The sequence below is a fragment of the Magnolia sinica genome, chromosome 18 (genome assembly GCF_029962835.1).
Source record: "Magnolia sinica isolate HGM2019 chromosome 18, MsV1, whole genome shotgun sequence".
Taxonomy (NCBI): domain Eukaryota; kingdom Viridiplantae; phylum Streptophyta; class Magnoliopsida; order Magnoliales; family Magnoliaceae; genus Magnolia; species Magnolia sinica.
Window position 1 is genome coordinate 55,897,622 of NC_080590.1, and position 27,813 is coordinate 55,925,434.

Here is a 27,813-nt window from a genome sequence, read left to right on the forward strand (position 1 = left end):
AATCAGAGTAGATGATTGAATGTCTAAGTTCAATGTCCAGTACTCAATTACAATGGTTCTAATTCTAATAGATTTTAAATTAACCCAAATAGGGCTTGCCTTAATTGATTTTGATTCCAAAGAAAGGGAATAACAATTCCTCTTATCAAATTAGATTGGAATAGCAGAAACAAAATCAATTAAATAAAGCTAAGGAAAGAGAATATTCAATAGACACACTTAGCTTAGATGGAGCACAGAATTATCTCTCAGAAGTTCGACGAAGATTGGCTTGAATGGATTAATTAATTCGATGATTTCTTTTGAGATTCGTGCACTATTTATAGGTGAGCAGATCGGTGAGCAGATCGTCTAGGGAGCTCTTCGACTAGTCGAAGCAATAACAGATATTTGAAAAATCAGGCGCGATAAGCTTTGACCGTTCTACGACTGGTCGAAGGTCTCCTTCGACTGGTCGTAGGTCACCTTCGACCGGTTGTAGGTCTCCTTCGACTGGTCGAAGAACCTGAAAAACATCGCTGGATTTTGAGTCGAAGATTTTCGACTGGTCGAAGATGCAGTCGACACTGTTCCTTCGACTGGTCGAACAGATTCCTGGACTAGTCGAAGCCTAACAGAAATTATCCGATTTTTGTAACAAACTCACGACTGGTCGAGGAATTTCTTAGACTGGTCAAAGTAACTCTAGGACTAGTCGAAGAAGGCCTAGGACTACCCGAAGAACAGACCAAACTTTTGTAAAATAGCATTCGACTTATGTATCCAAAATGACCTACTTCTAAGGTCAACCTATGGTCAGTCAAACCTCACCTATGAAGTAAGGACATTGAAACATTAGGAACTAGTGACCTTGAAGTATGAGCCTTGAAGTCTTGATGTAGTTCAATCTTGAAATCTTGATGTAGCTCAATCTGGAAAGTGTCTTGAGTTCTTTACAAACTGCCTTGTACTCTTCTTGAAGTCTTGCAGCTTGAGTCTTGTCTTGCGAGCAGTTCTTGCATTCAAGATTGATCCTTGTACTTGTGAGCTTTGCTTGTTGTGATCTTAGCTTGTTTATGAATGTTGATCCTTGAGAGAGCTTCACTTATGCAAGTTATATATAACAGTGATTTTGGCACCACAAATTTGACAACAAACACGGATATTAACTATAGCACTTACAATTTTTAAAATGCTTGATGGTTAATTTCAATAGTTTTTTGGCTTCTTCTACTATCATTTGAGGACCTCAAAGGCCCAACTAACTTGAGATTTTTATATGCAGGCTGATGTATTTTTAGCCCCATAGATAAATGTTGCCACTACAAGGTTCAATATTGAAATGGTAAAGTTTTTAACTATTTATTTTATCTTTGAAATGGTTGTTTTTTCACTCAGATGTACTCAAAATTTAGCTCTTTATTTATATTTTCAGATACACAATTTTCTGGTTGTTGCTTCTGTGTTGCAAATTGGCGTTCAACTTTTACATCCAAGTAAATTTCTGTTTTATTGGTGTTGTTTATTAATCTGTCCTGCTAGTGCAGATAAAACCTTTGGTGAAGCCAACCAAAGACATAATGAAAGTTAGTCGCATTAAATATGCTTGGCATGAGTTTTTTCTTGAGGGTACTCATCTTCCTCTTGGTCTATGATATCCTGGCTTTTTGTCATTTCATTCGTATAGTTTTTTTATTCTGTCAATGCAGCTAGGTACAACATTGGTGCAGTTATCTTGCTCTGGGCACCTGTAGTCTTGGTATGTCTCATTGTCCTTCAATAATTTAATATATCGAGATTTCTTTCCCATCATCATTTACATTTTTCTTCTTAATCGATACTTGGAAGTTAATATAATCATTTACACTGTTTTACAATCTTTGAAATCTTTATATGTAAATCTGTGCCCATATGCATTGTCGGAGAAACTAAAAAACTTACTCATTCTCAGATTGCATTGTGGAATATGCATCCATTATTCAAAGAAAGGGCGACATTCCAAGCACTCACACTTTCTCTCCTTGCTAGCTAAATTGGTGAGTCTTCTTTCCTTCATACTATATGATTCATAGATGAAGTGGCCTGACCATTTGGACAGGCCCATGTTTATATATTATCTCAAAATTGATGAAGTAGATCCGGATGTGCGTCGGAGCTATCCGGATGTTGAGCAGGGGTCCCAGGAAGGTGGGACCGTTGTTATGACCATGATGAAGCTGTCCATTTCCTATGCACAACAATATAGGTGGCCTGGCCATTTGGATAGGCCCATATTTATATATTATCTCGAAATTGATGAAGCAGATCCGGATGTGCGTCAGAGCTATTCGGATGTTGAGTGGGGGTCCCTGGAAGGTGGGAACCACTGTTATGACCATGATGAAGTTGTCCATTTCCTATGGACAACATTGGAAGGGCCTAACCAATTGGAGTAGACCATGTTTATATCTGTATTTGCAGGGACCACACCCTTAACCTAAACCACACCCTAAACCTATAACCTAAACCTAAACCTTAACCTATAACCAATAACCTAAACCTAAACCTTAACCTATAACCTATAACCTATAACCTAAACCTAAACCTAACCTAAACCTATAACCTATAACCTAAACCTAAACCTTAACCTAACCTAAACCTATAACCTTAACCTAAACCTAATAACCTTAACCTAAACCTAAAACATAAACATAAACCTATAACCTTAACCTAAACCTAAAACATAAACCTAAACCTATAACCTAAACCTATAACCTTAACCTAAACCTAATCCTAACATAAACATAAACCTAAACGAAAACCTAAACTAAAACCAAACCTAAACCTATACGTAATCCAAACCTAAAATAAACCTTAACCTATCTCAATCCCTAAACCTATAACCTATAACCTAAACCTAAACCTAACCAAAACCTATAACCTAAACCTATAACCTTAACCTAAACCTAAAACCTAAACCTAAACCTAAACCTAAACCTATAACCTTAACCTATAACCTAAAACCTAAACCTAAACCTAAAACCTAAATGTATTCTCAAATCCCTAAACCTAAACCTACACCTAATCCTAATCTCAACTACCTAACCTAAACCTAAACCTAAACTTGAAAACCCAAACCTAAACCCGATCGCGAACCCAAACTCGATTTCCTAAATATAAACCTTGACCTATTCTCAATTCCCTAAAGCTATAACTTATAACCTATAACCTATAACCTAAACCTAAACCTAACCAAAACCTATAACCTAAACCTATAACCTTAACCTAAACCTAAAACCTAAACCTAAACCTAAACCTAAACCTATAACCTTAACCTATAACCTAAAACCTAAACCTAAACCTAAAACCTAATCCGACCGAATCCTAAACCTAAACCTAAACCTAATCCTAAATGTATTCTCGAATCCCTAAACCTAAACCTACACCTAATCCTAATCTCAACTCCCTAACCTAAACCTAAACCTAAACTTGAAAACCCAAACCTAAACCCGATCCCAAACTCGAAACTGATTTCCTAAACCTAAACCTTAACCTATTCTCAATTCCCTAAAGCTATAACCTATAACCTATAACCTATAACCTACACATAAACCTAACCTAAACCTATAACCTTAACCAAAACCTAAAACCTAAACCTAAACCTAAAACCTAAATGTATTCTCAAATCCTTAAACCTAAACCTACACCTAATCCTAATCTCAACTACTTAACCTAAACCTAAACTTGAAAACCCAAACCTAAACCTGATCCCGAACCCGAACCCGATTTCCTAAACCTAAACCTAAACCTATTGTCAATTTCCTAAAACTATAAACTATAACCTATAACCTATAACGTAAACCTAAACCTAACCTAAACCTATAACCTAATCTTAACCTAAACCTAAACCTAAACCTTAACCTAAACCTAAACCTATAACCTTAACCTAAACCAAAACCTATAACCTAAACCTTAACCTATAACCTATAACTTATAACCTAAACTTACAACCGATACCCTAAACTTAACCTAAAACTAAACCCTAAACCTAAACCTATAACCTAAAACCTAAACCTAAACCTAAAACCTAAACCTAAACCTAAAACCTAAATGTATTCTCAAATCCCTAAACCTAAACCTACACCTAATCCTAATCTCAACTCCCTAACCTAAACCTAAACTTGAAAACCCAAACCTAAACCTGATCACGATCCCAAACCTGATTTCCTAAACCTAAACCTTAACCTATTCTCAATTCCCTAAAGCTATAACCGATAACCTATAACCTATAACCTAAAACTAAACGTAACCTAAACCTATAACCTTAACCTAAACCTAAAACCTAAACCTAAACCAAAACCAAAACCTATAACCTTAACCTAAAACCTAAAACCTAAACCTAAACCTAAAACTTAAATGTATTCTCGAATCCCTAAACCTAAACCTACACCTAATCCTAATCTCAACTCCCTGACCTAAACCTAAACATAAACTTGAAAACCAAAACCTAAACCCGATCACGAACCCAAACCTGATTTCCTAAACCTAAACCTTAACCTATTCTCAATTCACTAAACCTATAACCTATAACCTATAACCTACACCTAAACCTAACCTAAACCTATAACCTTAACCAAAACCAAAAACCTAAACCTAAACCTAAAACCTAAATGCATTCTCAAATCCTTAAACCTAAACCTACACCTAATCCTAATCTCAACTACTTAACCTAAACCTAAACTTGAAAACCCAAACCTAAACCCGATCCCGAACCCCTCGATTTCCTAAACCTAAACCTTAACCTATTCTCAATTCCCTAAAACTATAACCGATAACCTATAACCTATAACCTAAACCTAACCTAAACCTAAACCTTAACCTAAACCTAAACCTATAACCTTAACCTAAACCAAAACCTATAACCTAAACCTTAACCTATAACCTATAACCTAAAACCTAAACTTATAACCGATAACCTAACCTTAACCTAAACCTAAAACCTAAACCTAAACCTATAACCTAAAACCAAAACCTAAACCTAAAACCTAAATATATTCTCAAATTCCTAAACCTAAAGCTACACCTAATCATAATCTCAACTCCCTAACCTAAACCTAAACATGAAAACACAAACCTAAACCCGATCCCGAACCCGAACCCGATTTCCTAAACCTAAACCTTAACCTATTCTCAATTCCCTAAAGCTATAACCTATAACCTATAACCTAAACCTAAACCTATAACCTAAACCTAAACCTAAAACCTAAACCTAAACCAAAAAAAAAACCTATAACCTTAACCTATAACCTAAAACCTAAACCTAAACCAAAAACCTAAATGTATTCTCGAATCCCTAAACCTAAACCTACACCTAATCCTAAACTCAACTCCCTAACCTAAACCTAAACCTAAACTTGAAAACCCAAACCTAAACCCGATCCTGAACCCGAACTTGATTTCCTAAACCTAAACCTGAACCTATTCTCAATTCCCTAAAGCTAGAACCTATAACCTACAACGAAACCTAAACTAAACCTATAACCTTAACCTAAACCAAAAACCTAAACCTAAACCTAAACCTAGAACCTAAATGTATTCTCAAATCCTTAAACCTAAACCTACACCTAATCCTAATCTCAACTACTTAACCTAAACCTAAACTTCAAAACCCAAATTTAAACCCGATCCCGAACCCGAACCCGATTTCTTAAACATAAACCTCAACCTATTCTCAATTCCGTAAAACTATAACTTATAACCTAAACTTAAACCTAACCTAAACCTATAACCTAAACCTAACCTAAACCTAACCTAAACCTATAACCTAAACCTAACCTAAACCTATAACCTAAACCTAAACCTATAACCTTAACCTATAACCTAAAACCTAAACCTAAACCTAAAACCTAAATGTATTATCGAATCCCTAAACCTAAACCTACACCTAATCCTAATTTCAACTCCTTAACCTAAACCTAAACCTAAACTTGAAAACCCAAACCTAAACCCGATCCCGAACCCGAACCTGATTTCCTGAACCTAAACCTGAACCTATTCTCAATTCCCTAAAGCTATAACCTAAAACCTATAACCTACACCTAAACCTAACCTAAACCTATAACCTTAACCTAAACCTAAAACCTAAATGTATTCTCAAATCCTTAAACCTAAACATACACCTAATCCTAATCTCAACTACTTAAACTAAACCTAAACTTGAAAACCCAAACTTAAACCCGATCCCGAACCCAAACCCGATTTTCTAAACCTAAATCTTAAGCTATTCTCAATTCCCTAAAACTATAACCTATAACCTAAACCTAAACCTAACCGAAATCTATAACCTAAACCTAACCTAAACCTAAACCTAAACCTTAACCTATAACCTATAACCTATAACCTAAACTTATAACCGATAACCTAACCTTAACCTAAACCTAAAACCTAAAGCTAAACCTATAACTTAAAACCTAAACCTAAGCCTAAAACCTAAATGTATTCTCAAATCCCTAAACCTAAACCTACAACTAATCCTAATCTCAACTCCCTAACTTAAACCTAAACTTGAAAACCCAAACCTAAACCCGATCCTGAACCCGAACCTGATTTCTTAAACCTAAACCTTAATCTATTCTTAATTCCCTAAAGCTATATAACCTATAACCTATAACCTAAACCTAAACCTAAACCTAACCTAAACCTATAACATAAACCTATAACCTTAACCTAAACCTAAAACCTAAACCTAAACCGAAACGAAAACCTATAACCTTAACTTATAACCTAAAACCTAAACCTAAACCTAAAACCTAAATGTATTCTCAATTCCCTAAACCTAAACCTACACCTAATCCAAATCTCAACTCCCTAACTTAAACCTAAACCTAAACTTGAAAATCCAAACCTAAACCCGATCCCGAATTCGAACTTGATTTTCTAAACCTAAACCTTAACCTATTCTCAATTCCCTAAAGCTATAACCTAACCTATAACCTATAACTTATACCTAAACCTAACCTAAACCTATAATCTTAACCTAAACCTAAAACCTAAACCTAAACCTAAAAAATAAATGTGTTCTCAAATCCTTAAACCTAAACCTACACCTAATCTTAATCTTAACTACTTAACCTAAACCTAAACTTGAAAACTTAAACCTAAACCTGATCCCGAACCCGAACCCAATTTTCTAAACCTAAACCTTAACCTATTCTCAATTCCCTAAAACTATAACCTATAACCTCTAACCTATAACCTAAACCTAAACCTATAACCTAAACCTTAACCTTAACCTAAACCTAAATCAAAACCTATAATTTAAACCTTAACCTATAACCTATAACCTATAACCTATAACCTAAACTTATAACTTATAACCTAACCTTAACCTAAACCTAAACCTAAAACCTAAACCTAAACCTATAACCTCAAAACCTGAACCTAAACCTAAAACCTAGATGTATTCTCAAATCCCTAAACCTAAACCTACACCTAATCCTAATCTCAACTCCCTAACCTAAACCTAAACCTACACCTAATCTTAATCTCAACTCCCTAACATAAACCTAAACCTAAACTTGAGAACCCAAACCTAAACCCGATCCCGAACCCGAACCCGATTTCCTAAACCTAAACCTTAACCTATTCTCAATTCCCTAAAACTATAACCTATAACCTCTAACCTATAACCTAAACTTAAACCTTAACCTAAACCAATAACCTAAACCTAAGCCTTAACCTAATCCTAAATCAAAACCTATAATTTAAACCTTAACCTGTAACCTATAACCTATAACCTATAACCTAACTTATAACCTATAACCTAACCTTAACCTAAACCTAAACCTAAACCTATAACCTCAAAACCTGAACCTAAACCTAAAAGCTAAATGTATTCTCAAATCCCTAAACCTAAACCTACACCTAATCCTAATCTCAACTCCCTAACCTAAACCTAAACCTACACCTAATCCTAATCTCACCTCCCTAACCTAAACCTAAACCTAAACCTAAACTTGAAAACCCAAACCTAAACCCGATCCCGAACCCGAACCCGATTTCCTAAACCTAAACCTTAACCTATTCTCAATTCCCTAAAGCTATAACCTATAACCTATAACCTATAACATAAACCTAAACCTAACCTAAACCTATTGTAAGACCCATATCGTAGACCGTACTATTTCGTAGGCTTCCGCGGTCTTCCCGGTCGAATTTTGGCAACCCTCGACCTGTATTCGACGTTTGCGCGCAATCCTAAGCCGAGTCCTGTATGTCAAGGTCGGCTCGACCTGAAACTTGTACCTTAGCGACCGCGTCGTCACTGCGGTTTAATGCTGCGACTCGCGCACCGATCCGATACCCGAGCCTGAAGATATGGGTCCGCGTTCATTCCGAAGAAACGTTGCGCGTTGTGAATTTCGAGGGAATCTCTACAACATGTCACATCTACCAAGTCAAGTACATTACCCATACCCAATGCTACATCACCCTATCCTAAGTACAATGATCACTCCCTATTTTCCCATAAGTCAAACTCTCTCTCTCCCTACCCATCACTCTTTTACCAAAATTCAAACAAGCCCATACCATCCATATCCTTTTCTTACAACACCCATTCCACCCACCCATTTTCATCCCATCACTCTCCCTCTCCACCTCATTCCATTCCAAGCTTCCATGAGAGGAAATCTCTAAGGAGAGAAGAATGCAAGAAAGGGCCCATTTTCTTAACCCCTCATCTAACCATCCAACCCTTCAAAACTCATCTCACTCCCTTAAAGAAGAAGCTTAGGAGCTAAGGAGTCCAAAGAGCTAAAGAAGGAGGCCATAGGTGGGTGATCCACCGTTGATTCTTATTTTAGGGCCCACTTGTTCGTGGGGCCCATTTTGATGTATGTGATCTAACCTAGAGGAGCCCATAGTGGCGGGGTCCCTCCACTATCCAACGTCTCTCTCTCTCTCTCTCTTTCTTTTTGTTCTTGATGATGATTGTATGGCCCACTTGATCCATACCGTCCACGAGATGGACCCCACCTTGAAATGTGTGACTAGTGGGCCACATGTACGTGGACCCCACCTTGCTGGACATATAGCACTCAGACCGTCCAAGTTGTGGAGCATTTAGCAGTGAAGGCTGCTGGACTACACCAAAGAAAGCAGAAATATCAGCTTGATTCAATTCCTGGTGGCCCACCCACGTGTGCCACCTTGATACATGTATTCATCCCCACCGTTCAAGACAGTGTAGGACGTGTGGGTTCTGCTGTAAATTTTGAGGTGATCCACAACACCCAAATCATGGGACCACCATGATACCAGTTATATCCAAGATGTCAGCAAGCCCCTGGGCGTGAGGGAACACAAATGGCAGCTTCATCCAATCGTTGTGTTGGCACTGCAACATATGGGTTTTTAACCCACGCTGCCCATCTGTTGTGGGGCCCACTCCACACGTGTTACACGTGTGGAGATGGGATCCACCAGATGTATTCGCTGAACATTTCATCGTCCATTGCTGGACAGTGATTGGTGAGAGCCACCCTCCTGTACATGAACATCTAAGCCGTCCGTCCATTTTTACTATATTTGTGGGCCACGTGGGCTGGACCCCACCTGATGGTGGTTCTAATCTCACCGTCCATCTGAGGATAGTGGGAAATCAACTTGATGTTGTTTATCCCCACCGTACAATTTCTGGACGGTGGGAGTGGATCGGCTGATGTACCTTACTACCGCACGTCAGCAGGTCCTGTGGACCCCACTCATGATATATGTGATTCATCCATGCTGCAGAGCAGCTGTGGGACCCACGCACGTGTGGACTCCACATGCATGAATGTGAATATCAAGTCGTCAATTTGTCCAGCGTCCAGGTCTGGATGATGGAACCTATTTTCAACCAAAAAAAAAAGGGAAAAAGAAGATAAAAGAAAGAAAGATAAAGTAATATTATATAATATTATATATGTATATATGTACACTACATATATATGTCTGGTGGGCCCATGTGGGACCCACCTTGATGTACGAATTTTATATTCAAGACATCCATCTGTTTGAGGATGTGGCCCCACCATTTGATGTATTGTATCCAAGCCATCCTTCTGGACAGTGCTGACGTCAGCCATGATGTGTGTTTTATTCCACACCGTCTAGATAGGTTGGACGGTGGAGTGTGCATGATGTACGTGTATCCACACGTGGGATCCATCTTGATTTCATCCAGACCGTCCAAACCCGGGACGGTGGGTCCCACGCAACTAGTGCAGCTGTTTGACATCAGCCAGTCATGTGGGTCTGATCAGATTTATGTGATTTATACCAGCCGTCCATTTGAGGACGTGGACCAGCCATGATGTATGTATTATAATCTATACCGTGCACTTGGATGAGGTACATGCAACATCGTGGGTCTATAGGGCACCATTTAGAAGTGATATGGGCCCATGCCTTTTTGGGTTACAGATTGCGTGTATGCATGTCATGTTGAATGACTTGAATACATGACATGTGTGTAAGTACACGTGAGATGCATGACTAGTTAGTACCTGTAATAGTAGTATGCATGCATACATACATGTATGATGGGTGTGTGATAAGGTGCATGACACTACATTATCTGTTATACGTGCATGGATGCAAGTAATACATGCATGAGTGGTGGGTTGTGTGTTATACATGCATGGATGCAAGTAATACATGCATGAGTGATAGGTTACGTTGAATGTATGTTGAATGTATATGTGACGTATATGGATGGACACCTGATCTGCACATGACCTAAGCTATGGTAGAAAGGCACGTGTGAGGCATGAGGTCGAGTAAGCACTCATTGGTAATATTATTTGAATGCATGCCTGCTCAGGAGCTTAGCCGTACATGTGAGTGCATTGCATGCACCTTCACGGCCTTGTCAATGAGATGTATTTGAGGCCCACCTTGATATATTTGTGGCTGCTTATGAGGCCCGCCTTGATGTATTTATGGCCTATCCATGAGGCCCTCCTCGATGAATTTGAAGCCCGTCCATGAGGCCCGACGTGTTGCATAGGAGGCCCATGTAATGCGGCCCACTTAATACTTATATGGCCCATGTGATATGGCCCTTTGTGATGTATATTAGGCCCCTGTTTGAGGCCTGTTGCGATGTATATTGGGCCCGTGAGTGAGGCCCGATGTGAAGTATATAAAGTCTGTGTGGGCAGCCCCTTGTGATATATGTTGGCCCTTGCGTGTGTGGCTATGGGCCCACTTTATGTTTGGCTCTATGTGGGCCATTCCTTGGGAGCAATGATGGTTAGATGTCCACATTGATGGGCAATGGTGGTTGGATGTCTACATTGTGACCTTCCCTTAGGCCTGGTTAGGCCCATTCACGTCATTCTCTAGTGGGTTATCTCAAACAATTAGGCCCCATTGATATTGGTTGGTCCATCATCGGCTTGCATCGAGGTCGATTACCAACTCCAATTGTCGTGACCGATTTTTTGATTCTGATTATCGATCGATCCGATTGTCATGACCGATTTGCCGACTCTGATTATCAATCGATCCGATTGTCGTGACCGATTGCCGATTCCGATTGAGCGAGGCCGATTCCGATTGTCGAGGCTGATTTCAATTGTCGAGGCCGATTGTCGAGATCTATACGGTGTATATGCGACTCGTAGTTGGGGGATGTATATTCGACACGTGTTTTAAGCCTAATGTGATGAATATGAGGTCTACGTGATGAGGCCTATTGTGATGCATTTAAGGGTCAGACGTAGAGCCCATTGTGATGTATGTTAGGCCCATGTGAAAGGTCCATCGTGGTGTGTATTACGCTATTGAGAGGGACCCATGGTGTTGTATGTTTGGCCCTAGTGTGAGGCCATGGGACCACCATTCCTTGGGGGACAATGTTGGTTAAATGTCCACATTGTTGTGATTGATGGTCGATGCCGGTTATTGATACCGATTATGAGTATGTAACAGTATAACATCATGATACATGCCCATACGCATCATCTGCATGTTGGTTATGAGATGTGATCGATCATTGCATATGTCATTGAGCATGTTGTTATGAGACTCCCTGATAGGCGGAGGTTATCTCACTTGAGCACGCGGTATGCACAGGATTGATGCATGACTGGATTGTATGACTCATGCATCTCACATTATGATTACTGTATGCCCTAGCGACATCAGGGCCGTAGCCTCCACAGGCATATCGTGGATGGCCAAATGGGACACTGAAAATGTTTGGTTCTAGCATACGGGCGCCATAGATGTCCCTGGGTGAAAATTCCTAAACCTCCGTAGCCAGGAGATGCCCCAATGTCGAGACCGAGTGGATATATGAGCGCATGAGGGCCGTATACCAGTAGGCCGCGTCTCCCACTGTGTCGTGATCGGTTGGGAGGGGGTGTGGCCTTACCCGCCAGACGGTAGGGGGCAGTAGGGGGCAATACTAAGCTGAATTTGACCAGCTCGTGAATGGGTCCGCTATCGACGTGCCGGATAGGTATTGGCAGACTATTGGCCAGGCGGATAGTGAGGTTTCTTACGCTCACTTAGACTGTGTGGCTGGGAGAGCGGCAGTGCCATTTGGAGTGTATTAAACCCCGGTGATGATCCCAGAGATGAATTGTACTGATTTGTGGATTTAGTGAGCAGGAGCTGCATACTCATTCATGTATTCATTCATTCATTATCCACTCGGGTTGGTGGTGGGCAACTATTTGTTACATGTTGTAAGTGCTATAGTTTATATTTAACTGCTAGTAGACCTGATATTTCTCTAAGTGTTGGTATTTGCGCAAGATATCAATCTGATCCAAAAGAATCTCATTTGACTGCTGTCAAGCGGATTATTAGATATGTCGCAAGTACTGTAAATCTCGGTCTCTGGTATCCTCATGAAACCAATGTTCAATTAGCTGGGTACTCGGATGCTGACTGGGCTGGTAATCTAGATGATAGAAAATCAACCAGTGGTGGTTGTTTTTTCATTGGAAATTGTTTAGTTTCCTGGTTTAGTAAGAAACAAAATTCTATATCACTTTCAACAGCTGAAGCTGAGTATATTGCAGCTGGTAATGCATGTACACAGCTTGTCTGGATGCAACGAATGTTAAGTGATTATGGAATTAAACAGGATTCTATGTTATTACATTGTGATAATTCCAGTGCGATAAATATTTCAAAAAATCCTATTCAGCATTCTCGTACTAAGCATATTGACATTAGATTTCATTATATAAGGGAATTAGTAGAAGAAAAAGTTATATCTCTAGAATATATTCCTACTGAAGATCAACGTGCTGATATTTTCACAAAACCTCTTGATAAAAGCAGGTTAAAAAAGATGAAATTTGATCTTGGCATGTGCATTTTAAATTGATAATTTATGCCTTCTTGTATAATATTGTATATATTTGCTAGATTGAATTTCTATTTTTGTGTAAATTGCAAGATATTGAATTTTTGGGGTTTGTACGACCAGTCGTGAGTATACACGAGTATACACGACCAGTCGTACTACGACCGGTCGTGGAGCACGGATTTCACTTCATATTGGGGATTTTTCACTTTCTTCCTCATTTCTTCTTTCTTCTCCTTGGAGCCGAACTTCGACTCGTCGAACCCATCCTTCAAGTTCTTCAAGGTTAGTGTTCCAAATCCGTTTTTTTTGCATATTTGTGTCAAGATTGCTTCCTTTTCTCTCTTGAAGCTTTCTATCTTGAAAATCATTGAGATTTGGGGTTGATATTTTGAAAAATCTGTTTTGAGCAAACCCTCTTCTCAATCCTTTGCAACTTCTTTATTCCTTTAAATCCTTATTGCAAATGACTTCTAGAGGTAAGAAAACTACTTCACGAGGTCCTTCTTCCTCCAGATCTACCCCTTTATCTAAACGTCATCTTCTTGTTCCCAATGATGATCCATCATTTGTTAAGGACATTAGATCTCGTAAGGTTATCGTTGAACATCCCGTTGATGTCAATCATATTGCTCCATTTGACATCCTTCCTATGCTTGAAGCGTAGGTTGGACTAACTTATTGCATTGGGGTGGGCCTGCATACCGGTCCATTGCCCAATCCATGTTTTCATGTATTAGTGCATTTTCACAGGATAATTTAACTTTTCAAATTTCTACTAGAGAAGGGCCATTTGACGTTGATCGTCATTTAATTTCAGCCCTTATGGAAATTCCTGTGAATGATGAGGGTATTCCAATTCATAATTTAACTGATAAACCCTCAATGACTGAAAAATGTATGCTAACTAAAGACTTGTGCAATATGGATGTTCAATGGACTCAAAAGGGAATGCGCTCCCCGCAAGGTATTTGTTACCCAAATACGAAATTCTACATGAATCTTTGTGTCTAATCGTATCCTCGATCGGGTAATAAATCGATTTAACTTCATTTATGGTTCGTGTTATCCATGCTATCTCAAATGGTACTCGGATTTGTTTGCCATCCTGATTTGTCACTTTATCATTCGATTTCGACTCCATCCTGGTCATAGTGACATTCCATTTGCATACTTTATGACTGTATTGGCTACTCATATGTTAGTCGATATGCCTGTTGATGAAGCACCAATCCTTCATCTGATCTTCAACAATACAAATATTAATAAGATGAAGTTGGATCTGCTTCCTGAACAAGGTGGTGGTGGTGGTGGTCCTGAAGAAGATGGTGTTGATATTAATATGGATGATATTTTTGAGGAACTGGATTCTGACTCTGCTAATGATCCAGATTTTGTACCATTTGATGTTGATGCACGTCTGAGTGCATTAGAAGATAAAGTTGAGAATATTAATGTTAAGTTGGAGAACATGTCTGTTGCTCATGATTTGCAATTCAAATACATGCGCAAATACCTAAGGCGCTTGAACAAAGGCATGCACCAACTTGATCCTTCTATTCCTGCTCCTTCTTCAAGTTATAATTCTGACTAGTTTCTATGAAACTTTTGGTATGCAATAACTTTATTACTTTGCTCTTGTTTGATTGAGTTTGAGTTGGATTTTATGCTGGATATTTGTTCTTAATGTACTATTTATGCCGGATATCTGTGATGCTATCTTGAGTATCTTTATGACTCTTTTGCTATACTCTATTTCCTCCTCATGTTTACTCTCATTCCTTTATTTAGTTCTCCTTTGTCATCTTGTGACAAAAAGGGGGAGAATGGTTTAATGTTAATGTGATTGTGAGAGGAGTAGCATTTTATGTTACTCAGGGGGAGTGTTACTCAGGGGGAGTGGGGTGTCAAGAAGAATATATGTTTGATCTTGTTGAATGCTGAAACTGGTTGAATGTTTAATGTTGCTTATTGATTTGCATGTATTAACCAGTTGTTTTATGTTTATCTTGGTTATGTGTTTTGTCACTAATTTGACAAAGGGGAGATTGTAAGTGCTATAGTTTATATCCCTGTTTGTTGTCAAATTTGTAGTGCCAAAATCACTATTATACTCTGTTATATATAACTTGCATAAGTGAAGCTCTCTCAAGGATCAACATACATGAACAAGCTAAGCTCACATCAAGCAAAGCTCTCAAGTACAAGACTCAAGATCTTGAATGAAAGAACTGATCACAAGACAAGACTCTTGAATGCAAGAACCGCTCACTTGACTCAAGCTGAAAAGAAAAAGAAAGTACAAGGCAAGACTCAAGCTGAACTCAAGACTCAAGCTGAAACTCAAGCCACTTTCATGATTGAGCTACTTCAAGGTTTAATCTACATCAAAACTTCAAGGCTCATTCTTCATGGTCTCTTGTTTCAATGTCCATACTTCATGATTGAGGTTTGTTTGACCATAGGATGACCTTAGAAGTAGGTCATTTCAGATACATAAGTCGAATGTTATTTTACATGTGATTGGTCTGTTCTTCGACCAGTCTTAGGTCTGCTTCGACTAGTCCTAGACTTGCTTCGACCAGTCTAAGAAAATCCTCGACCAGTCGTAAGTTTGTTACAAATTTCGGATAAAATCTGCTAGCCTTCGACTAGTCCTCGAACTGCTCGACCAACGTAGGAACAAGTGTTTCGCATCTTCGACTGCCGTAGAATCCCACGACTCAAGTCCAAAAACTCAGGACCTACGACTCCGAAGGAAACCTACGACTGGGCCGTAGGTGACCTACGATCGATCGTAGGAGGGCTACGACCACTCGTAGAACGGTCACTGCGCTTATCCCGCCTAATCTTTCAAATATCTCTATGGCTTCGACTAGTCGAAGAGCACTCTAGACTCCGAAGACCCGATCTTCTCACATATAAATAGAGCACGAATCTCAAAAGAAATCATCGATTTAATTATAGTATTCAAGCCAATCTTCGTCGAACTTCCGAGAGATAATTTTGTGCTCCATCTAAGCTAAGTGTGCTTATTTAATATCTTCTTTCCTTAGCTTTATTTTAATTGATTTTGTTTCTTATATTCCAATCGATTTGATAAAGAGGAATTGTTATTCCCTTTCTTTGGAATCAAAATCAATTAAGGCAAGCCCTATTTGGTTTAATTTAAAATCAATTAGATCTAGAACCATTGTAATCAAGTAACCGGACATTGAACTTGGACATTCAATCATCTACTTTGATTTGGTTCTACCGGCCGCTACAACGAAGAAGATATTCGTATTTTACATATTGTAAATTCCTTTCTATTATTTTGGTTTCTTTCAAGATTTGCCGTAAAAATCTTGTTATATTGGTTATCCGAGGAAAGCCAGGAAAACTCGAAGTGGGGTTTTTTAATTGTGTAAGCCCACATACAAAGACACAATTGTAAGGGTTTTGGGTGAACCCGGGAAAACCTATCTTTAGTGAACGCTAATATCCCGTGTGAGGATATTAGGAGTGGAGTAGCTTTTTGTGTGGCTGTTTGATTACAGTTGGTTTACTCACATTCTAACCACTATATATCCTTTGAGTTGTGGTTGTTTGATTTATTATTTTAATTATTTTTATTCTTTTTGTGTGTTGTATGTTTGGTTGTGAATTTTGTAATTATTTCAAGCTTTGTGATAATGTTGTAATAGCTTAGAATTTACTTTCGCTATTCCTTTATAAGCTTGATTTTCAATTTCATTTTGAAAGTTGTTCCAACAAGGTTGCCCTGCCATTTTTATGGTGTATGGCTGTCCCTAGAACAATACAATTTTAATTACAAGTTATTTCAATTCAGTTCATATTTGTTTTTGTATTCCTCTTCGATTTGAGACTTGATACAAAGACCTTTCTAGAAATAAGGTTGTCCTACCATAAACTCGTTTTGGTGTAAGGTTGTCCTTAGAATAACGTTTGTATCAACCTCTCAAGATCTGAATTTTGAGGTTGTTTTTCTTTCCCGCATTATTATTTAATTTGGCTATCATTTTCTTTATTATTCCGTTATAAGTTTTTATTTGGCATTGTCCTATTCACCCCCTCTAGGACATATAGCTTGGCCTTTTCAAGTGGTATCAAAGCCTAATAGCTCCTTTTAATTCTTGGATTTAATTCCCGAGCTAACGATTTAAGCTATTTAAGATGTCAAATTTTGATAGCCTTTCAGTCACTAGGCCTCCACCCTTCGATGGCTCCAACTATGCTTATTGGAAAGCCATAATGAGGATCTTCCTCAAATCAATGGATGAAAATGTGTGGCAAGCCACAGTGACTGAATGGAATCCTCCTATCATGGAAGTTACCGGGGTTGATGGTTCAAAGTCTATGAAAACCACACCATATTACCAATGGACCACCCTTCATAAAAGTGAGAGTAGTGCAAATGCTAAAGCACTAAATGCAATTACTTGCGCACTATCACCGGATGAGTTCAAAAGAATCATTTCTTGTGATATCTGCAAAGCAAGCTTGGGATACATTAGAAATGACACATGAGGGTACTACAATTGTCAAAAATCTAAAGTCCAACTCCTCACAACCAGATTTGAAGAAATTCATATGGAGGAAAATGAGATGTTTATGGACTTTTACACTAGATTGAATGACATTGTAAACTCAATGTGGGGTCTTGGCGATAAAATCCCGGAAAGTAAAGTGTGTGCAAAAATACTACGCTCACTTCCTGAACGGTTCAATTCTAAAGTAACCGCAATCCAGGAACTTCGTGATACGGATAATATGAGGGTTGAAGAACTAGTTGGTTCTCTACAAACCTACGAGTTAAACTTTAAAGCTCCTAAAGGTAAATCTTTCGCTCTAAAATCTTCTAAATGTAGTTCAGAAGAAAATTCTGATTCAGAAGATGACATGGCTCTTTTAGCTAAAAAATTTTACAAAATTTTCAAAAGCAAGAAAAGAGTTGATTTTCAAAAATCAAATGACAAAAAGAAGTTTAGACCCAAATCTCGAAAATCTTTGAAAGATAGTCAATGTTACAACTGTCTAGAATATGGGCACTTAGCAAATAGATGTCCTAAAAGGGACAAACCCAAGAAGAAGGGTATGTTGGCTATATGGGATGAATCATCTGATTCTGAAGGTTCTTCTGAATCAGAAGATTCTGAAATCGAGTCGGGCAATGAGGTCAAAGCTCTTATGACTCTAGCCAAATTCACATTTTCAGATAATGACTCTACAAGTGAAGAAAATCTGAATAGTGAATGTGAAAATGAAGATGATCTTCAAGATGCTTACAATGCCCTATATAAGGAAAGTTGTAAAATGCTGTCAAACTTAAACTTCAACTTCAAAAAGAAAAGTTTTCTAAACTCAAAAATTGTTTTGAATCGCTTGTCTTAGAAAAATCACAAATTTCAGATAATTTTGAAAAATCAAAATGCGATTTGGAATTTAAAAACTCTCAAATTGTTGATTTAAAATCTGAAATTGAGAAACTTAAAACTGAAGTTTCCTCTCTTCTGAGTTTAAAGGACACATGGAAATATGCCCAAGGTGATCCAAAGTTAGAAAAATTGTTATCCGGATCAAGAAAATGTGGCGATCGATCCGGGTTGGGCTATGATAAAAATCAACCTCCTAAACAAAAGTATACTCCTCCTATGTTTGTTAAAGGAGAGTCCTCAAACTCAAAAGGGAAAAGTACTTATCAAGATTTTTCTAAAAATTCAAAAACTTTTCAAAAACCTAGAAACAGCCATGTCAACTGTAATCCGACTCGAAATCCACTCGCTGAAAAGAAAGTTGATTTACTCAAGGAGCTATTAAAATCTAACTCTCTAGGTCATTCCTACAAGTATACACAAAAGAAGACCAACTATGTTCCTAAACCCAAAACAGCTTATGAAATGGGTTCCTAAAGTCACCGCTTGGTTGCTCACACCGCTTTCAAAGCAACAAGTCATTCAAAGTGGTACCTAGACAAAGGATGCTCCAGGCATATGACAGTGACAAAGCTTTATTCACCGATTCAAAGAGATGACTGATGGTTCATCACATTTGGTGATGGAAGCAATCGCAAGATTTTAGGCCAAGGTACGGTTCAACTTTTTAATCTTCCGTGTTTAAAAATGTTTTATACGTTGAAGGCCTAAAGCACAACTTGCTTAGTATATCACAAATATGTGATAATAACCATAATGTTCGGTTTTCTAATCAAAGCGTGAGATATTAAATAATAAGGGTTCTGTAATATTAATCGGACGTAGAACATCTGAAAATTGCTATATTATTAGTGAATCCACTCATCTAATCAAACATGTTACATGGTCCATACAGACGAGACCGATTTATGGCACAAACGCTCTTGGACATGTACATTATCGAAATTTATATCGATTGAGCAAACGAGAACTTGTAAGAGGTTTACCCAAACTTCATAAATTAGATAAAATATGTGGTGAGTGCCGATAGGCAAACAAATAAAGAACTCACACAAAAAGGTGAATTCAAATACCACATCAAGACCACTCGAACTTCTCCACATGGACTTGATAGGACCTACCATAACGGAAAGTCGTGGTGGTAAAAAGTATATCTTGGTAATAGTTGATGACTTTACCGATTCACTTGGGTAGTCTTCTTAAGGGATAAATCTCAAAACCCTTGAAGAAGTAAGAAAAGTTCTCAAAAGGATTCAAACTGAAAAATCTTCTCAAATCAATAAAATTCGTAGTGATCATGGATCTGAATTTGAGAATAGCAATTTTGAGAAGTTCTCTACCGACCAAGGAATATTACATGAATTCTCTGCTCCCAAAACTCCACAACAAAATGGAATTGTAGAAAGGAAGAATAGGGTGCTTCAAGAAATGGCTAATGTCATGTTGAATAGCATGAAGCTCTCTAAAAATCTTTGGGTCAAAGCAGTCAACACAGCTTGCTATATTATTAACCGAGTCTACACAAAAAAGATAATAATAAGACGGCTTACGAATTGTGGTTCAATAAAAAGCCTACTGTTAAATACTTTCGAGTTTTTGGCAGGAAGTGCTATATTTTACGTGATCGTGAAAATTTGGGAAAGTTCGATACGAAGAGTGATGAAGGTATTTTTCTAGGATACTCTTTAAACAATCGAGCTTATAGGGTCCTGAACAAAAGGACTGGTGTGATTCAAGAATCCATTAATGTTATCATTGATGATCATTTAAACACACCAACTTCTAATTCGATAATGATGAAGTACTAATCATTGATAAACCCGATACTTCATCAAATCAAACTGATTCTGAGTTGAGGACTGTTAAAGATCATCCAACCACACAAATTCTTGGAAACCCTCTCACCGGTGTTCGCACTCGTAGACAACTTGAGGATATATGTAATTATGTATGTTTTACATCCCAAATTGAACCATCTAACGTAAAAGAAGCGCTTACGGATGAAGAACCGGATTGTTGCGATGCAAGATGAACTCAACCAATTCATAAGAAATGATGTTTGGTATCTCGTATCAAGACCTAAAGATAAACACATCATTGGAACAAAATGGATTTTCAAAAATAAGTCTCTGACGAATGTGGAAATATAATTAGAAACAAGGCTAGACCGGTGGTACAAGGTTATACTCAAATTGAAGGGATTGATTTCGATGAAACCTTTGCACCAGAGCACGTCTTGAATCTATCAGACTATTTATATCCATTGCATGTTTTAGAAAGATAAAGATCTATCAGATGGATGTAAAAGTGCTTTTCTAAATGGCGATTTACATGAAGAAGTCTATGTTGAACAGCTAATGGGTTTTGAAGATTCCAAAAATACTGATTATGTGTATCGGCTTAAAAGGCACTTTATGGATTAAAACAAGCACCTAGGGCATGGTATGAGAAACTAACGAAATTTCTTTTAACTCATAATTTTCAAATGGGATGTTTTAAAACTCTGTTTGTTAAAAAACAAAATGATCATATCTTAATGGTAGCATTTATGTTGATGATATCATTTATGGATCAACTTGTACCGACTTAATACCGAGTTTGCAGATTTGATGAAATCACGCTTTGAAATGAGCATGGTTGGGGAATTGACTTATTTCCTTGGATTGCAAGTAAAGCAACAATCAAGGAATATTCATTTCTCAATCTAAGTATGCCTTGAATCTAATCAAGAGATTTGGATTTGAGAATGGTAAGAATTTCGATACTCCTATGAGTACTACCCGAAACTATCAAAAGACTCTAATGGTAAAAATGTTGACTCAAAACTTTATCTGAGTATGATTGGTAGTTTGTTATATCTAACTACTAGTAGACTGATATTTCTCTAAGTGTTGGTATTTGCGCAAGATATCAATCGATCCAAAAGAATCTCATTTGATTGCTAAGCGGATTATTAGATATGTCGCAAGTAATGTTAATCTCGGTCTCGGTATCCTCATGAAACCAATGTTCAATTAGTTGGGTACTTGATGCTGATGGGCTGGTAATCTAGATGATAGAAAATCAACCAGTGGTGGTTGTTTTTTCATTGGAAATTGTTTAGTTTCCTGGTTTAGTAAGAAACAAAATTCTATATCACTTTCAACAGCTGAAGCTGAGTATATTGTAGCTGGTAATGCATGTACACAGCTTGTTTGGATGCAAAGAATGCTAAGTGATTATGGAATTAAACAGGATTCTATGTTATTACATTGTGATAATTCCAGTGCGATAAATATTCAGCATTCTCGTACTAAGCATATTGACATCAGATTTCATTATATAAGGGAATTAGTAAAAGAAAAAGTTATATCTCTAGAATATATTCCTACTGAAGATCAACGTGCTGATATTTTCACAAAACCTCTTGATAAAAGCAGGTTAAAAAAGATGAAATTTGATCTTGGCATGTGCATTTTAAATTGATAATTTATGCCTTCTTGTATAATATTGTATATATTTGCTAGATTGAATTTCTATTTTTGTGTAAATTGCAAGATATTGAATTTTTGGGGTTTGTACGACCAGTCGTGAGTATACACGACCAGTCGTACTACGACCGGTCGTAGATACCCACGACCAGTCGTGGAGCACGGATTTCACTTCATATTGGGGATTTTTCACTTTCTTCCTCATTTCTTCTTTCTTCTCCTTGGAGCCGAACTTCGACTCGTCGAACCCATCCTTCAAGTTCTTCAAGGTTAGTGTTCCAAATCCGTTTTTTTTGCATATTTGTGTCAAGATTGCTTCCTTTTCTCTCTTGAAGCTTTCTATCTTGAAAATCATTGAGATTTGGGGTTGATATTTTGAAAAATCTGTTTTGAGCAAACCCTCTTCTCAATCCTTTGCAACTTCTTTATTCCTTTAAATCCTTATTGCAAATGACTTCTAGAGGTAAGAAAACTACTTCACGAGGTCCTTCTTCCTCCAGATCTACCCCTTTATCTAAACGTCATCTTCTTGTTCCCAATGATGATCCATCATTTGTTAAGGACATTAGATCTCGTAAGGTTATCGTTGAACATCCCGTTGATGTCAATCATATTGCTCCATTTGACATCCTTCCTATGCTTGAAGCTGTAGGTTGGACTAACTTATTGCATTGGGGTGGGCCTGCATACCGGTCCATTGCCCAATCCATGTTTTCATGTATTAGTGCATTTTCACAGGATAATTTAACTTTTCAAATTTCTACTAGAGAAGGGCCATTTGACGTTGATCGTCATTTAATTTCAGCCCTTATGGAAATTCCTGTGAATGATGAGGGTATTCCAATTCATAATTTAACTGATAAACCCTCAATGACTGAAAAACGCATGCTCACTAGAGACTTGTGTAATATGGATGTTCAATGGACTCAAAAAGGGAATGCGCTCCCCGCAAGGTATTTGTTACCCAAATACAGAATTCTTCACAGAATCTTTGTGTCTAATCTGTATCCTCGATCGGGTAATAAATCTGATTTAACTTCATTTATGGTTCGTGTTATCCATGCTATCTCAAATGGTACTCAGATTTGTTTGCCTTCCTTAATCTGTCATTTCATTCTTCAGTTTCGACTCCATCCTGGTCATAGTGACATTCCATTTGCATACTTTATGACTGTATTGGCTACTCATATGTTAGTCGATATGCCTGTTGATGAAGCACCAATCCTTCATCTGATCTTCAACAATACAAATATTAATAAGATGAAGTTGGATCTGCTTCCTGAACAAGGTGGTGGTGGTGGTGGTCCTGAAGAAGATGGTGTTGATATTAATATGGATGATATTTTTGAGGAACTGGATTCTGACTCTGCTAATGATCCAGATTTTGTACCATTTGATGTTGATGCACGTCTGAGTGCATTAGAAGATAAAGTTGAGAATATTAATGTTAAGTTGGAGAACATGTCTGTTGCTCATGATTTGCAATTCAAATACATGCGCAAATACCTAAGGCGCTTGAACAAAGGCATGCACCAACTTGATCCTTCTATTCCTGCTCCTTCTTCAAGTTATAATTCTGACTAGTTTCTATGAAACTTTTGGTATGCAATAACTTTATTACTTTGCTCTTGTTTGATTGAGTTTGAGTTGGATTTTATGCTGGATATTTGTTCTTAATGTACTATTTATGCCGGATATCTGTGATGCTATCTTGAGTATCTTTATGACTCTTTTGCTATACTCTATTTCCTCCTCATGTTTACTCTCATTCCTTTATTTAGTTCTCCTTTGTCATCTTGTGACAAAAAGGGGGAGAATGGTTTAATGTTAATGTGATTGTGAGAGGAGTAGCATTTTATGTTACTCAGGGGGAGTGTTACTCAGGGGGAGTGGGGTGTCAAGAAGAATATATGTTTGATCTTGTTGAATGCTGAAACTGGTTGAATGTTTAATGTTGCTTATTGATTTGCATGTATTAACCAGTTGTTTTACTTTTGTTTGGTTATGTGTTTTGTCACTAATTTGACAAAGGGGGAGATTGTAAGTGCTATAGTTTATATCCCTGTTTGTTGTCAAATTTGTAGTGCCAAAATCACTATTATACTCTGTTATATATAACTTGCATAAGTGAAGCTCTCTCAAGGATCAACATACATGAACAAGCTAAGCTCACATCAAGCAAAGCTCTCAAGTACAAGACTCAAGATCTTGAATGAAAGAACTGATCACAAGACAAGACTCTTGAATGCAAGAACTGCTCACAAGACTCAAGCTGAAAAGAAAAAGAAAGTACAAGGCAAGACTCAAGCTGAACTCAAGACTCAAGCTGAAACTCAAGCCACTTTCATGATTGAGCTACTTCAAGGTTTAATCTACATCAAGACTTCAAGGCTCATTCTTCATGGTCTCTTGTTTCAATGTCCATACTTCATGATTGAGGTTTGTTTGACCATAGGATGACCTTAGAAGTAGGTCATTTCAGATACATAAGTCGAATGTTATTTTACATGTGATTGGTCTGTTCTTCGACCAGTCTTAGGTCTGCTTCGACTAGTCCTAGACTTGCTTCGACCAGTCCTAGGGCTTCCTGGATCGATCGTAAGTTTGTTACAAATTTCGGATAAAATCTGCTAGCCTTCGACTAGTCCTCGAACTGCTCGACCTCGTAGGAACAGTGTTTCGCATCTTCGACCTCGTAGAATCTACGACTCAAGTCCAAATGAACTCAGGACCTACGACCGGGCCGAAGGAAACCTACGACTCGTCGGAAACCTACGACAATCGTAGGAGGGCTACGACCACTCGTAGCGGTCTGCGCTTATCCCGCCTAATCTTTCAAATATCTTATGGCTTCGACTAGTCGAAGAGCACTCTAGACATCGAAGACCCGATCTTCTCACATATAAATAGAGCACGAATCTCAAAAGAAATCATCGATTTAATTATAGTATTCAAGCCAATCTTCGTCGAACTTCCGAGAGATAATTTTGTGCTCCATCTAAGCTAAGTGTGCTTATTTAATATCTTCTTTCCTTAGCTTTATTTTAATTGATTTTGTTTCTTATATTCCAATCGATTTGATAAAGAGGAATTGTTATTCCCTTTCTTTGGAATCAAAATCAATTAAGGCAAGCCCTTTTGGTTTAATTTAAAATCAATTAGATCTAGAACCATTGTAATCGAGATCTTGGACATTGAACTTGGACATTCAATCATCTACTTTGATTTGGTTCTACCGGTGCTACAACGAAGAAGATATTCGTATTTTACATATTGTAAATTCCTTTCTATTATTTTGGTTTCTTTCAAGATTTGCCGTAAAAATCTTGTTATATTGGTTATCCGAGGAAAGCCAGAAAACTCATAAGTGGGGGTTTTTTAATTGTGTAAGCCCACATACAAAGACACAATTGTAAGGGTTTTGGGTGAACCTGGGAAAACCTATCTTTAGTGAACGCTAATATCCCCTGTGTGAGGATATTAGGAGTGGAGTAGCTTTTTGTGTGGCTGTTGGATAACAGTTGGTGAACACACAGGCGAACCACTATAAATCCTTTGAGTTGTGGTTGATTGATTTATTCTTTTAATTATTTTTATTCTTTTTGTGGGATGTATGTATGGTGGTGAATGTTGTAATTATTTCAAGCTTTGTGAGAATGTTGTAATAGCTTAGAATTTACTTTCTGCTATTCCTTTATAAGCTTGATTTTCAATTTCATTTTGAAAGTTGTTCCAGCAAGGTTGCCCTGCCATTTTTATGGTGTATGGCTGTCCCTAGAACAATACAACTTTAATTACAAGTTATTTCAATTCAGTTCATATTTGTTTTTGTATTCCTCTTCGATTTGAGACTTGATACAAAGACCTTTCTAGAAATAAGGTTGTCCTACCATAAACTCTGTTTTGGTGTAAGGTTGTCCTTAGAATAACGTTTGTATCAACCTCTCAAGATCTGAATTTTGAGGTTGTTTTTCTTTCCTGCATTATTATTTAATTTGGCTATCATTTTCTTTATTATTCCGCTGTTATAAGTTTTTATTTGGCATTGTCCTATTCACCCCCCCTCTAGGACATATAGCTTGGCCTTTTCACATGTGCCTTCGCATTGGCCAGGATTTCGGTTGGGGCGCGCGACTAACCTGAGATTAGGAGTTTACCACATTGAATCTGACTATCCAAATTTAGGTATGGGACTGGTTTAGATAGAAGTCCCTTGTGATGGACCCCATAGCCTGCGATACTACGTACTATCATCCCGACTTCACGTTCCAGTATGGTCATCCCATTCGCACCGCATATTGCATCACATCCGTGGCATATGACATTTTGGGTTATTATGTCTCTACATTTATATGGCCTAGGTACGGCTGACGCTATTTATGTTACTCGTCAGGAATGTATATTGCATTACATCCTCTGCATCTGATATTTGGCGCTCTATAACTCCTCATTTGCATAGTTGATTCGTATTACGTATTCTAATATTGTATGACTTATAGACTTATCAGTATTTTTGCTTACTTTGTTATCTCATGATTTATTATCTTTACAGTATTTCTGTATACTCTGGTAATTCCTGGTCTTGTCAGTATTTCTGCTTATTTCGACATGGTACGATTTATGTATTTCCAGTATTTTCAGTATTGTATGACCATGGCATTGTATTGAATACTTAACACTTACCTTGTGCACACACTTACACCACCCTCTAAGCTTTCTATAAGCTTATGCATGATAGATGCGTGCAGATGATGTTAGGTTGCAGCAATGTTGAGCTTGGAGCATGTGACGGTCTTCTGGAGCTTGATTTTCGATTTATATATTTTCCTTTCATTATTGTATTCAAATGTTTATATTAGTGGATATATGATGAGGATGTTGCCTTTATGATTTGGGTATACTTGTGGTTATGCTTATTGCGAGATAAATGTATATAAAAAAAATCCCCTTGTAGGATCCCAAAATCAGAATCTAGCGTATGGACGCTAGGAGCCGAGAATGGGGTACTACGGAGGCTGTCGGCACCAGATCGGCGATCGAGATTCCTGTGAATCCGATCTCCGGGTTTGGGGCGTGACACCTATAACCTAAACCTATAACCTTAACCTAAACCTAAAACCTAAACCTAAACCTAAACCTAAACCTAAACCTATAACCTTAACCTAAGCCTAGGTTTTGAGTTTAAAAGTCCATCCTAGGTTTGAGCACATTACTCATGTTGGATTTTGCCATAGTTTAGAAGATTTGTAGCTCATTTTTTATTTCTTCATATATAAGTGTTTTTTTTTTTGTCTTTCTTCCTTTTGAGATGTATATAAAGGCATGCTTGTTTGATTGTGTCTATAAATGCTATTTTATACAGGCTGACAAACTAAAGAAGTCAGTGGAGGATGAAATTCATTTTCTCAAGGGAAGGGTTTCAGAACTTGAAAGTGATCTTGTGTTGAAGTCCACAGAAGTTACATCTGCAGTTTCAAGGAAAGGAGAAGCTCTATCTTCTGTATTTGCTGAAATTGACCATCTGAAGGAAGAAAATTTTGTAAAAATGTGAGCATTATTGAATGCATATGGAGGGTGTTTA

At 37.7% G+C, this 27,813-nt stretch overlaps 1 long non-coding RNA gene across 1 annotated transcript; it reads left to right on the forward strand.

Moving 5' to 3' along the window:
- The first annotated feature begins 1,168 nt into the window (after window positions 1-1,168).
- On the forward strand, window positions 1,169-27,813 carry LOC131232813 (uncharacterized). The gene is made up of 4 exons (XR_009164950.1): window positions 1,169-1,324; window positions 1,689-1,738; window positions 1,931-2,015; window positions 27,595-27,813. It is a non-coding gene; the product is annotated as an uncharacterized LOC131232813 (long non-coding RNA).